This window comes from Hylobates moloch, unplaced genomic scaffold (assembly GCF_009828535.3).
Source record: "Hylobates moloch isolate HMO894 unplaced genomic scaffold, HMol_V3 SCAFFOLD_15, whole genome shotgun sequence".
Classification (NCBI taxonomy): domain Eukaryota; kingdom Metazoa; phylum Chordata; class Mammalia; order Primates; family Hylobatidae; genus Hylobates; species Hylobates moloch.
The window spans coordinates 16,978,781-16,991,300 of NW_026652290.1; the positions used below are offsets into that span (position 1 = coordinate 16,978,781).

Sequence of the window (12,520 nt, forward strand, 5' to 3'; positions counted from 1 at the left end):
AGTAAGCAAAACAGAGTCTCCCACCTTGAGCTCAACAGCCTGGAGATCAAAGCTGTCTCTCGAACATGCAGCACCCAGAAGATCTGCTTCCAAGTTGGCACATGAATGTGTGAACACAACGGAGCCCTCTACATAAATCCACTTGTGTGGCTGCTTCTGGACGAGCTCTCTGTCTGGCCTCCCCGTATTCTCAGTCTTCCCCACTGGGCTGCCAAACACAGGAGCCTGGTGAGAAGTCTGCACAAATCCATTGCCCCTAGCTCACATCGTCAGGCTTTTCATACCAGGAGAAGAAAAGAACTTGCCTCCCAAGGTAGACTGGGAGCAACACCATTAGTCTAGAGATGCTCAGAGCTAGCGAAAGTGTTGCCCTTTCTTTGATGAAATCTCAGGCAGCAGGTGCCATTCTAGCATCCAGTGTTTTTTCCAGTGACAACTCTTTGTGCAGGTCAATGAGAACCCAGTCATGAGCGATCAACTACAAGGCTGGATTTAGCAACCCAGGAGCCAAATTGCCAGCTCCCTGATGGAACAAGATGATGTCCCATGCAAAAATAGACTCTCGGGTTCAGAGATTCAAAGGAGGAAAGAACTTTTGAGGTCCCTTCATTTGTCAACTTTTACTAAGCACTAATATGCCCCCAGCACCCTCCTAGGATACCAGGTATACAGAGGTAAGCAAAACTAATTCCCTGCCCGCCAAAGCACACATTCTGGTTTATTATCCCAGGAGTCCAACTCATTCATAGTGAACAATTGGTGATATTGCCTTGCACGTACCTGTGCTTCCCAAGGGCCCTAATTTCCATTTGCAGAATCTTGGTGGCTCTGGGGAACCTCACAACAGAGTTAGATGTGAAGCACATGACCAGGGGAGAGTCAATCAATGTGTCCCCCCGCACCCCAGCTCCTGGCCAGAGGTGTGGGTCTAGGGGTGAGTGTTGCTGCACGGTCAGCTCTCAGGAAGGCCACCACAAAGCCATTCTCTCCCTCTGGATCTGTAGATTCAGGAGGCCTGCCCAGATGAGAAAAGCAAACTTGAGAATGAAACTATACACAGAAGGGGAGAGAATGAAAAGAGAGAGAGAGCGAGCCAACAAATCACCCCAAAAGCACAACCCTCACACTTCTTGTTATGTGAACAAGCAAAACATCCATTGTTTTAAGCTGGATACAGTCGGTTTCTCTGTAACCTCCAACTAAAAGTGACCAATAGGAATTGGGCCCACGGACAGAGTCCCAAGGACATGTGCAAAATCATACAGACACTTGGCACTGGGGCAGGACAGGGGCCCAGTGATGGGCCTGGGCCAAGACCTGATTTTGAACCGTGGCTCCATCCTTCAAAGCTATGAGACCTTAAGGATATTCCTTCATGCCTCTAAGCCTCAAATGCTGGAGAACATAACACCCCCGGGCTCTGAGGATTAAGGGAAGTAAAGACTCTGGAATCACGTTCTCAAGCCTGCCGCAGGGCTGCCTCTCTTTCTGGACATTGCCCCACTGACAGGCGGCAGGGGCTGGTTGGAAACATATGGTTTGGCTGTGTCCCCACCCAAATCTCATCTTGAATTGCAGCTCTCACAATTCCCACGTGTCATGGGAGGGACCAAGTGAAAGGTAATTGAATCATGGGGGCAGGTCTTTCCCATGCTGTTCTCATGATAGTGAATACATCTCAGAAGATCTGATGACTTCATAAACAGGAGTTCCCCTGCACAAGCTCTCTCTTCCCTGCCACCATGTAAGATGTGACTTGTTCCTTCTTGCCTTCCTCCATGATTGTGAGGCCTCCCCAGCCATGTGGGACTGTGAGTCAATTAAACCTCTTTTCTTTATAAATTACCCAGTCTTGGGTATATCTTTATCAGCAGCATAAGAATGGACTAATACAGGGATCATATCTGTTGAATCCTTACACAGGGTTGGTACAAGGAATTGGGTCACTGGGCCGGGTCATTATTTCGGGGACAAGCAACATCACCCAGTGGCCAGTTTGAGCGGTGAACCTTGAAAGCAGGCACATGGACATCCTCCCCCCAAGTTGGTACCTGACAAACAGATACCTAGGATGATAAGGGCCCAGAGAAAGGTTTGAGAAAACCATTCAGGTTCAATCACAACGGTGCGAGCAGGGAAGGGGGACAGCAGAAAAAGAAGGCAGCGAAGGTGACGAGGAAAGTAATTCCAGGAAAGCCCAAACCGCCCAGCAGTCAGGGTGGAATGAGAAACCCGGACCACTTCAGCTCCTTGGTTAACCGCATTCCTGGTTTCCACTTAGAAATTTAATTAAAAACCCAAACACCTGAATTTCCCGCTGGCTTGCCAGTGGCCACAGATTCCCTGAGGTTCAGAAAAACCTCCCTCAGCTTAGTCCTGGGTCCCCTAAAGAAGTTTGGTCTGAAACCAAAGGAGGAGGGGGTCACAGTCTGGAATCATGGAGAAGAGGTCACAGTCAGGGGTCATGGAGAATGGGTCCTGGGGGGCACCCCCACCCCTCCCAGAGAGAAGAAAGCCTCCAGGCAGGGGCAACCCTGTTCTATCACCCCAACTTCAGGAACAACAGCTTTGCTTCTTGATGTTTAATTTTTTTGTTGTTTTTATTCTTTTTTTTTTTTTTTTTTTTTTTTTTTAGAGACAGGGTCTTGCTCTGTCACCCAGGCTGGAGTGCAGTGGGATAATTATAGTTCACTGCAGCCTAGACCTCCTAGGCTCAAGCAATCCTCCCACCTTGGCCTCCCAAAGTGCTGGGATTACAGGAGTGAACCACCACGCCCAGCCACGGCTTAATTTTAAAAATATAAAGAAATATCACCATGAAAAAATTAACATGGAAAACAGCCACATTTTTGGTGGCTCTGAGGTGACAAGGCCACGTTCGCATCCCATGCAGAGAAGGTGCAGAAGCTGCGAGGGGGTAGAGCCCTGCAAAGCCTGGGATCAAACACTGTCTACCATCTGTCCCCCAGGGCCAGTGAAACCAGAACCGACAGGAGCCTTGGGGGCTCAAACTCAGCCTGGGGAATAAAACCACAGAAGGGAGGTGATCATCTTCACCCAGCGACACACCCCAGGTCCCCACGGGAGCTGCCACCGAACTCTGACATCCACCATGATGCTCAAAAGGCACCTTTTTTTATTTTTTTGAGACGGAGTCTCGCTCTGTCACCCAGGCTGGAGTGCAGTGGCGTGATCTCGGCTCACTGCAAACTCTGCCTCCCGGGTTCACGCCATTCTCCTGCCTCAGCCTCCCGAGTAGCTGGGACTACAGGCGCCCACCACCATGCCCGGCTAATTTTTTGTATTTTTAGTAGAGACGGGGTTTCACCGTGTTAGCCAGGGTGGTCTCCATCTCCTGACCTCGTGATCCGCCGGCCTCGGCCTCCCAAAGTGCTGGGATTACAGGCGTGAGCCACCGTGCCCGACCTCAAAACGCACTTTTTAAGCACCTCAAACTGTGCAGAAAAGTGTTCTCTACTTTAAAAAAAAGGTCCACTTCCAGCAAACTTTATATATGAAAGCGTGACTCCGGAGGGCAAGCAGCAGAGAGGATTCACTCTAGAATTCTCCTAAACAATGAGTCCACTCTCTATCCTCCCGGCCCTCCGTCTCCACACCAACACTTCCAAAATACTCGCTCTTCACTGTGTGTGCCAGATTAGGAGTTAGAGTGCGAGGGCCGGTCCACATGGTCAGTACCTATCCACGTCATTTCACTGACTAGTGCTTTAATGCCCCTCCTGTAAAACAGGATGACACCTGATCATTTCACCAGGTTGAAGGTACTATCGGATGGGATATGGGCACAAAAGCAATTGGAAAACTCCAGTTCAAAGAATCAGGGCCTAAGGAACGTGCTAGGTCATCAAACCTTTTCATTTAGAAAGAATGCTTGTGGCAGATTCAGAGCTGGGTGCCACCGCCACCAACTCAGCTGCTCCTCACTTTCCCGGGCACTTCACTCTTCGTGAAGATGGCTTTCTTAAAGCAAAAAGCACTTCACACACATTAGGGTGGCTATTCTCAAAAAAAATAAATAATAATAAAAGAATAACAAAATAAGTCTTGGCAAGAAAATGCAAACTTTGTGCACCATTGGTGGGGATGTGAAATGGTATAGATGCTATAGAAGACGGTATGGCAGGCTGGGTGCAGTGGCTCATGCCTGTAATCCCAGCACCTTGGGAGGACGAGACAGGTGGATCACCTAAGGTCAGGAGTTCAAGACCAGCCTGACCAACATGATGAAACCCCATCTCTACTAAAAATACAAAAATTAGGCCGGGAGCAGTGGCTCACGCCTATAATCCCAGCACTTTGGGAGGCCAAGACAGCTGGATCACGAGGTCAGGAGATGGAGACCATCCTGGCTAACATGGTGAAACCCCGTCTCTACTAAAAATACAAAAAATTAGCCGGGCGTGGTGGTGGGCACCTGTAGTCCCAGCTACTCAGGAGGCTGAGGCAGGAGAATGGCATGAACCCGGGAGGCGGAGCTTGCAGTGAGCCGAGATCGCACCACTGCACTCCAGCCTGGGCAACAGAGCAAGACACCATCTCAAAAATAAATAAATAAATAAATATAAAAATAAAAATACAAAAATGAGCTGGGCATGGTGGCAGGTACCAGTAATCCCAGCTACTCGGGAGGCTGAGGCAGGAGAATCACTTGAACCCAGGAGGTGGAGGTTGCAGTGAGCTGAGACCACGTCATTGCACTGCAGCCTGGGCAATAAGAGTGAAACTTGGTCTCAAAAAATAAAAAAAAAAAAGCTAAAATTAAAAAAAAGAGACAGTATGATTTTTCTTCAAAATATGAAAAATAGAATTACCATATGGTCCAATAATTCCACTTCTAGGTGTATCCTTAAAAGCACTGAAAGCAGAGACCCAAACAGTGCACATCCGTGTTCCTAGCAACATTATTCACAACGGCCAAAGGTAGAAGCTACCCAAGTATCCACAGACAAATGAGTGGATAAACAAAATGCAATATAAACATACAATGGGATATTACTCAGCCTTAAAAAGGAAATTCTGACACATGCTATAACATGGATGAGCCTTGAAGAAAGTAGGCTAACGAAATAAACCAGACACAAAAGGACAAATACTGTATGATCCACTTCTATCAGATACCAAGAGTAGCCAAATTCATAGAGACAGAAAGTAGAACAGTGGTTGCCAGGGGCTGGGAGGATCGGGGAATGGGGAGTTCGTGTTTAATGGGTACAGAGTTTTAGTTTGGGAAGAAAAACTTTCTGAAAATAGGTGGTGACGGTTGCACAACAATGTGAATGTACTGAATACCACAGAACTGTGTACGTTAAAGTGGTTAAGATGGTAAATTTTAGGTTGTGTATATTTTATCATAATAAAAATGGTGGGCCAGGTGCAGTGGCTCATGCCTGTAATCCGAGCACTTTGGGAGGCTGAGGCCAGTGGATCGCTTGAGCTCAGGAGTTCAAGACCAGCCTAGGAAACACGGCGAAACTTCATCTCTACAAAAAATACAAAAATTGGCTGGACATGGTGGTGGGTGCCTGTAGTCCCAGCTACTCAGGAGGCTGAAGTGGGAGGATGGCTTAAACCCAGGAGACGGAGGTTGCAGTAAACTGAGATTGCACCACTGCACTGGGCAACCTAGCAAGACCCTATCTCAAAGAAAAAAAGAGAAAAGTAAAAATGGTTTAAAAGTGTTCAGGTAGTTAAGTGAAGAAGGCATAACTGCAGAAACCATCTTGTCATTTAAAGCTCAGTAAAGGTTTTACTCACATACTGAAATTGTCCCCAAAGGCCAGTACCTCAGACACCTTCCTTTCACTTTGTAAAGCGCAACAGAACCCCCGCTTCCACACAGGCTGCTAAATCTTCAAGTCAGCTTCCTGTGGGCCCGGAAGACCACCACAGCCCACAAGCTGAAGAACCAAAGAGATTGCACGAATGCCTAAAAAAGCATCCGGCAGGCACTCAATATTTGTAGAATTAAGGTAAGAGGAAGTCCACAGGCAAATGACTGGAAATACATCTATCATTAGAGAAGGAATACTCCATGGCTAGCTCAAAAAGCACGCCCTGAAATCCCCACTCAATCATCAGAAGGGACTGCTGGGCGGGCGGGCATGGTCTTTCCTGGCCTGTCCTACTGGGACTTCCCAGTCCAGCAAACACCAAAAAGAAGTAAATTGCTGAAGTAAAATGACCACTTTTGAAGCAAAGGAGGTTAGTGTGTAAATCATTAAAATTGGACCCTAACAATCGGCATCTTCCAAACCTTGGGGGAGCCTCACAGACCTGGGAGTCGGAAGGTCTGGTTGATTTCTGCAGCTCCAGAACTGCAGTCCCTTGGTCACACCCCTAAACGAAGCCACATCTGTTTATCACATACAAAGGCACCTGGTTTCCAGACGTCCATGCAAAAACCTGTACCAACAGACCAAATATGGGAGGAGGTGAGGATGATTCACATTACAAAAAGAATTCTTGGGCAGAAACTTGCCACTTCAGCATTCTTCTAGATTGCACGATTCCTCCGGGCCTTTTGAATATCATGTGATCAACCAAGATTGGTTTTGTATAGATGTTTTTCCAGGCACGGACCTCGTCTGTAAAGCAGGAACACCCAGCTGACTTTGAACAGGGGGTCTTTCGCCAATGGCATAGTTGAAAAGAATTCATCCAGGATCATTCCTGTCCTCTTGTGAAGTGAGCTGGGTGCATCAATCACGTGAACAGGGGATGCTAACTTGGTGTGGAGGACCCCAACCAGCTCCAGGATGACAGTGACATTGTCTAGAACAATGGTGGCCACAGACAGAAGCAGCAGTGGTCTGTGTGGGTACACAAACAAATGTGCCAGGATGCTGCCCGGTCAGGGACACGTTCCAAGCTCCCAAAGACCTTGCCTACCTGAGGGGAGAAAATGCCCAGAGCTGTAGTTCCTTTATCATTCACCCAAATGCAGCCACTCCTGTCTTAACCAAGTATAAAGGGCATCTGACTTCAAGGCTCCTATGTAAAAACCTGTACCAACAAACCAAATAAGTACATGCGGGGGCCCAGAGCAGTGGAGGCAAACCAGAAAGGCTTCCTGGAGGAGGAGAAAGAAAAAAACACTGTGGTTGGGTAAGCTTCAGTGGGAAAAGGTTCAATTAAGGCTTTATCTGGCCAAGAAGTCAGTCAACTTCCTGTTTCTTAAAGTGCCTGTGTCAGAATGGCCTGGATGGCTTGTTGAAAATGCAGACCCCCAAGCACTAAAGGTGAGGGGCCGGACAGGGGTGGGTGCTAAGAATATTCATTTTTAACGCATTCTGCAAGCAATTCATTCTTATGCAAACCACAATTTGAACACCAGGGGACGGGTGGGGCAGTCCCAAAGTGAACAGTCTGCACTGCACTGGAGTAGCTTCTAGAAAAGCTGCAGCGTCTGAGTAGGGAGGACCCACCAGGAGACACTGAGGACAGGGACAGGCAGGTGTAGACAGAGGTGCCTTCCGGAACTGTTTAGTCACAACACCCGCAACCCCTCTCCCCGCGAAACTTCTTGTTATGATCCCCACTGGAGCTGGCTAGTTACAGAAAACGTCTGTACCAGTTCACAAGGAGAGAGAAAGACATGAATATCCTTCAGTTTACAAGCTACAGTAGGAAGGTTGGGAGTATTTCAAAAAGGAAAAGAAAAATCAAGCCTAGGCAACCAGACCCTAACATTAACACGGAAACTCTGTCTGGACAGCAGAAATCTGTTTTGTTGAGATTTAAGTAACATCCAAACTCCCTTATCCCAAACAAACATCGCCTTCGCTCAACGCGGGCAACCACTCCAAGTCAGAAAAGACACAGTGATACTCAAAGCAGACAGCCTCAATTCACGTGTGCGTTACTGGCTGACCATGCGGTCTCTTTATTACAAGGACAGGAGAAGGGCCCCTTGCCTGGGTTTCTTTAAATTCACACAAGTGGACTCTTATGCAAAGAACCTGGGCTAGCCTCCATCCATACCAGCCACCTCCAAAAATCCCTTCGGGCTAGCTCTCCTCATCCCAAATCTTCTCCTGGAAGAAAGTCCCCTAAAGAAAAGAAGAATCACTTCCTGGCCCAAAATTGCTTAACAATACCCTAAATCCATTCTGAGCTCAGAGCAGAAATCCGTGTTCCTTCCAATCTGCTCAGATAACCAGGAAATGCTGTACCTGCTGGGTCTGCACGTTTAGCTCCCGACACACCTGCTACTCCAGCCGGCATGAGTCACCCACGCAGGCATTGCACGGTGTACTTGTCAACCACAGATTCAGCGGCTCAGCAGCTTGCTCTCACGCACACCGGATGGCAAAAGTCTACCCCCAAAAAGACGTGTCAGGGCAGACTGGGTAATAACCCAATTTCACTCAATGACACATTCCCACTGTAGGTTTGGGGAGAGGAAAGGAGGGAGGGGGTACACAGAGATGCTTTCCCCACTTATGGGCAGGCTCCCATAGGCCCTGGAAGCCTGATACGGCTCTGCTACCGTCAGTAGAGGAAGGGCAATTCACCTGGGGAGGAAAATGGAAATGATGTCCCCATTTCAAACCTCTTCCTGAACAAAGACTGTCTTCTGTACCCCTCTAGGTTCCCACTTTTTACAAGGTCCCATTACAGGATCCCAAATTGGACCCTGGACCAGAAAAAGGACATGAGTGGGACAAATGGATAAATTTGAATGAGGCCTGTAGATTAGTTAAAAGTGTTGTGTCAATGTCAGTGTCCCAGGTCTGATCATTGCACCACGGATATAGCAGATGTTAGCATTTGGGGAAGCAGGGTAAAGGATATAGTGGAACCCTTGGCATTATTTTTGCAACTCCTATAAATCTAGATTTATATCAAAATCAAAAGTTAAGTTTTTAAAAAAGACAGCATGTGAAATCTAGCTGCCTGATATATCTTACTTTATGGAATTGCTAAAAAAAATTTACATTGGCTGGGCGTGGTGGCTCACGCCTGTAATCCCAGCACTTTGGGAGGCTGAGGCGGGCGGATCACGAGGTCAGGAGATCGAGACCATCCTGGCTAACACGGTGAAACCCCGTTTCTACTAAAAATACAAAAAATTAGCCGGGGGAGGTGGCAGGCGCCTGTAGTCCCAGCTACTCGGGAGGCTGAGGCAGGAGAATGGCGTGAACCCCCGGGGGCGGAGCCTGCAGTGAGCTGAGATCACGCCACTGCACTCCAGCCTGGGCGACAGCGAGACTCCGTCTCAAAAAAAAAAAAAAAAATTTACTTCATAATCCTGATGGCAAATTTTAAGTTATTCTCATACCAATGCTGATCAACTCTTTGATACAAAAAGAAACAAAACACTTCATTCGCTCAGCAGCCATTCACTCTGTGCACCTTCTGTGTCCCCGCTCCAAGATGCAGTATTATCTGATGGGTAAGTGGTATCTTTTCCTCTAACTCCATCTCAACAATGTCCAGAAATGGAGTTATTCCTTTGCTTTAGACATAACTCTAACTTGAAGCAAATACAGCAATTTCTGGGAATTTTCCAAAGAAAATAATACAAAATGTGGACAAATCTTTATGTACAAAAGATGCTCACCGTATTACTTCTAAGGGTAAAACTTTGGAAACAACTGAGTGTCCAACAATAGGGAAATTGCCAAGCAAATTATGAGTCAATGCAGCAGAATACAGTTACCATGCCGTCATGACATGGGGGAAACGTACAAATAAAATTACACAAAAAAAAAAGAGGAGGAGAAAAAGTTGTATATATTGCAGGATTTCACCAGCGACGAAATATATCAAATTGCCAGCATTACTGTGTGAATTGGACGTTTTTCCTGCTTTGGGCACTTTTGTGTAGTTTTCTATAAAAGAAAGAGAAAGAGCATGGACTATTTTTTAAAATCAGACAGGGAGGAGGGGTGGTGGGGTTGGTTATCAGTTTGCCTGACGGTTTCAACCTTTCCTCTCCCGGAGTCAGTCTGAGCACAGAACTGGGGTGGGGGCAGAGAGTGGGGAAGGGCCGCAGGGAAGGTGCTGCGTCAACCTGGGCAGTTCCAGGACCTGCATGGGACCAGAGGCACCGAGGGACCCAGCTCCCGGGGTACAGGGTCGTGCCACTATGCACTGCCTTTTCTTCTTCCAGTGCTGCTTTACCTTCTCTTGTTCCTGGAGCAGTGCTCACCGGAGACACTGGGACCCTGAGCACTGACCAAGAGTGATCCCTGACAGCGTCTCGATTTCTATGCAGAAGGGACTGCTGGGTGGGAAACCGATCACGGACAGGTTCTAAATGAGAACCCACAGGCTGCAGGAGAGGGGTGAGGGGCGGAGGAGGGAATCCCTCCTCTGGGAAAGCATCCTCAGGAAACCTAGATAGGTCCTGGAGGTGAGGACAATTGCCAAGGAGGGAGAAGGAAAAGGAGGACCCTGGTTAATCTGCACGCCAAGGGCGGAGTCGCTCAGTCATTCATTCAACAAACATCTATTCAGTGCCTACTCAGTGACGGACATCGCGCTGCCCCCAAACAGGGCAGACACAAAAGAACAAGGGGAGGAGGAAGCTATGGAAACAGAAGCGGTGTGCTTTCAGTTCCGGACTCACGACGTAAGCCCTCTCCCTACATTGGCCAAGAAACTACTTCCATTAGCAAGTCGCGCCGGAAAGGGGAGGTGGCGGGTGGGCTCACTGGACTGAATTCCTGCCACCTCCCACCTATTCAGAAAGCCCGTCCACACCCTGGCCAAACGCATACCAGCGTCCGCCTGACGGGTGGCCCAGTCCTCGCCGGAAAGCTGCTCGCCAAACGCCCCCGCTCACCCCCCAGCCCCAACGGTGAGAGGGGCTCGGCGGCGTCGCGTTCTCCAAGCGCTGCGCCCAGCAGCGTCCCCGGTCGCCAGTGGGCGGACGCCAGGAGCTCACGGAGGCGGCACCGCTCCCAAAGTAACGGAGCCCGGAGGGCGCCCAGGCGTTAAGGCCAGTGCGAGGGGCCGAGCGGGTGCGCCGAGGACGCGGGGGCGTCTCCCCAGCTGAGTGAGGTTCGGTCCCTCCAGGCAGCCAAGGCTTGGCAGCGCTAGAGGCTGAAGGACGACGGCCAAGAACGCCCAGGATGGGGTGGTCGCTGACCACCGTGTCCCAGGCGAATCAGCTCCGCTTGGAGGCAGGGGGATGACTAAAATGACCTCCAAGAAGATGTCAATTACAAGAACAAAAATTTCAACCCAGAATCTCGAGACCTTCGGAAAACGACGCGGAGGAAAAAAGGAAAGAAAGAAAAGAAAGTAAATCAGATCCCTTCCCCGAACCGCAGGGAAACTTACCTCCAGCTTCGCGACCCAGCTGTTAAGCAAAACGAATCAATCCGCTGATGGAGAACAGGTCGTGGGTCTTCTGAGCCCAGCTGATACACACCAAGTAATCCACGTTAAGGGGTCCGCAGCCCCCCACCCAATTCCCCACTTTCCATCCAAGGCCAAAGAGCAGCCAGACCCTGTCCTCTGCGCTCCAGACTCGCGGAGGTCGCGGGCGGGGGTCCCCAGGCGACCGCATTCTCGTCCCCAGGAGTGGGCGCGCGACGCGGGCGGGGACCGGGCGCCCCGCGGACCATGCGAGCGCATCCCGCCTCCTCGCGCTGGGACAGCACCCAGCCTGGACGCCGCTCCTCGCCTTTCTTCCCCGCGCATCGCCAGCGCGAACCAAAGATCCCCGCCAGGAAAGCCTCTCTGCCAAGCCGGAAAGCGCCGAAGGCGGATAGTCTCTCGGACTTGGGTTTGCAGGTTCACAAGGCCCGGGAGGCTTACGGTGGGCGCCTGCCTAGCAGAGGCAGAGAAGCGCAGAAAGGCAAATGCCAGCAGCGGTAGCCGCGTCCTCTGAATACCAGCGCCGCACCGCGCATACGCGCCGCCTGCGCGCTCTGCAGCCGGCTGGGCCATTCGGCCCTTATATACCAGGCGGACCCGCGACAGGACGGGGCGGAGCCGGGTGGGCGGGGAGGTGGTGGGGGAGGCCGAACGGCTTCCTGGGAGTCGTAGTTCGGCTACGTAGTCCTGTCGTAGTCAGGACAAAAGCTAAACAAGGATGGAAACGGTTGGGGTTTGCCCACCACAGCTGTCCTCCCTTGCGCCCTTCCTTCACAGACAAAGTTGGCATTCCAGTCCTATTGTCAATGCCGCTAGGTCTATTCTGGCCTTTGTGCATAAGGTGGGTCACACCAGCCCCGAATGCCGCCCAGGATGACAAACCTCGGTAGCCCTAGAGTCAGGTTATCCCAGCTGGGCCCCAGTTCTGGAGACTAGAGGTCCGAAATCAAGGGGTTAACAGGGTTGCTTGCTTCTGGGGGCCGTGAGGGAGAATCTGTCCCTGGCCTCTCTGAGACCTGGTGGTCACTGGCTATGTTAGGTGTTCCTTGGCTTGCAGCTGCCTTACCTTCATCCTCCACCTTTTACACGGTCTTCTCCGTGTATCTTTTCACATAGTTTTCCCTCTGTGTGAATCTCTGTCTCTTCACACTGTGGTGTTTCCACAAGGATG

At 49.9% G+C, this 12,520-nt stretch overlaps 1 long non-coding RNA gene across 1 annotated transcript in view; it reads right to left on the reverse strand.

Annotated features, from left to right (window-relative positions):
* Nucleotides 1-11,905, reverse strand: part of LOC116483061 (uncharacterized) — a 186,395-nt gene extending 174,490 nt beyond the window's left edge. Inside the window, exon 1 of the long non-coding RNA XR_009209966.1 lies at nucleotides 11,311-11,905. This is a non-coding gene — a long non-coding RNA (uncharacterized LOC116483061). The remainder of the gene's footprint in view (nucleotides 1-11,310) is intronic.
* Nucleotides 11,906-12,520: the final 615 nt, after the last annotated feature.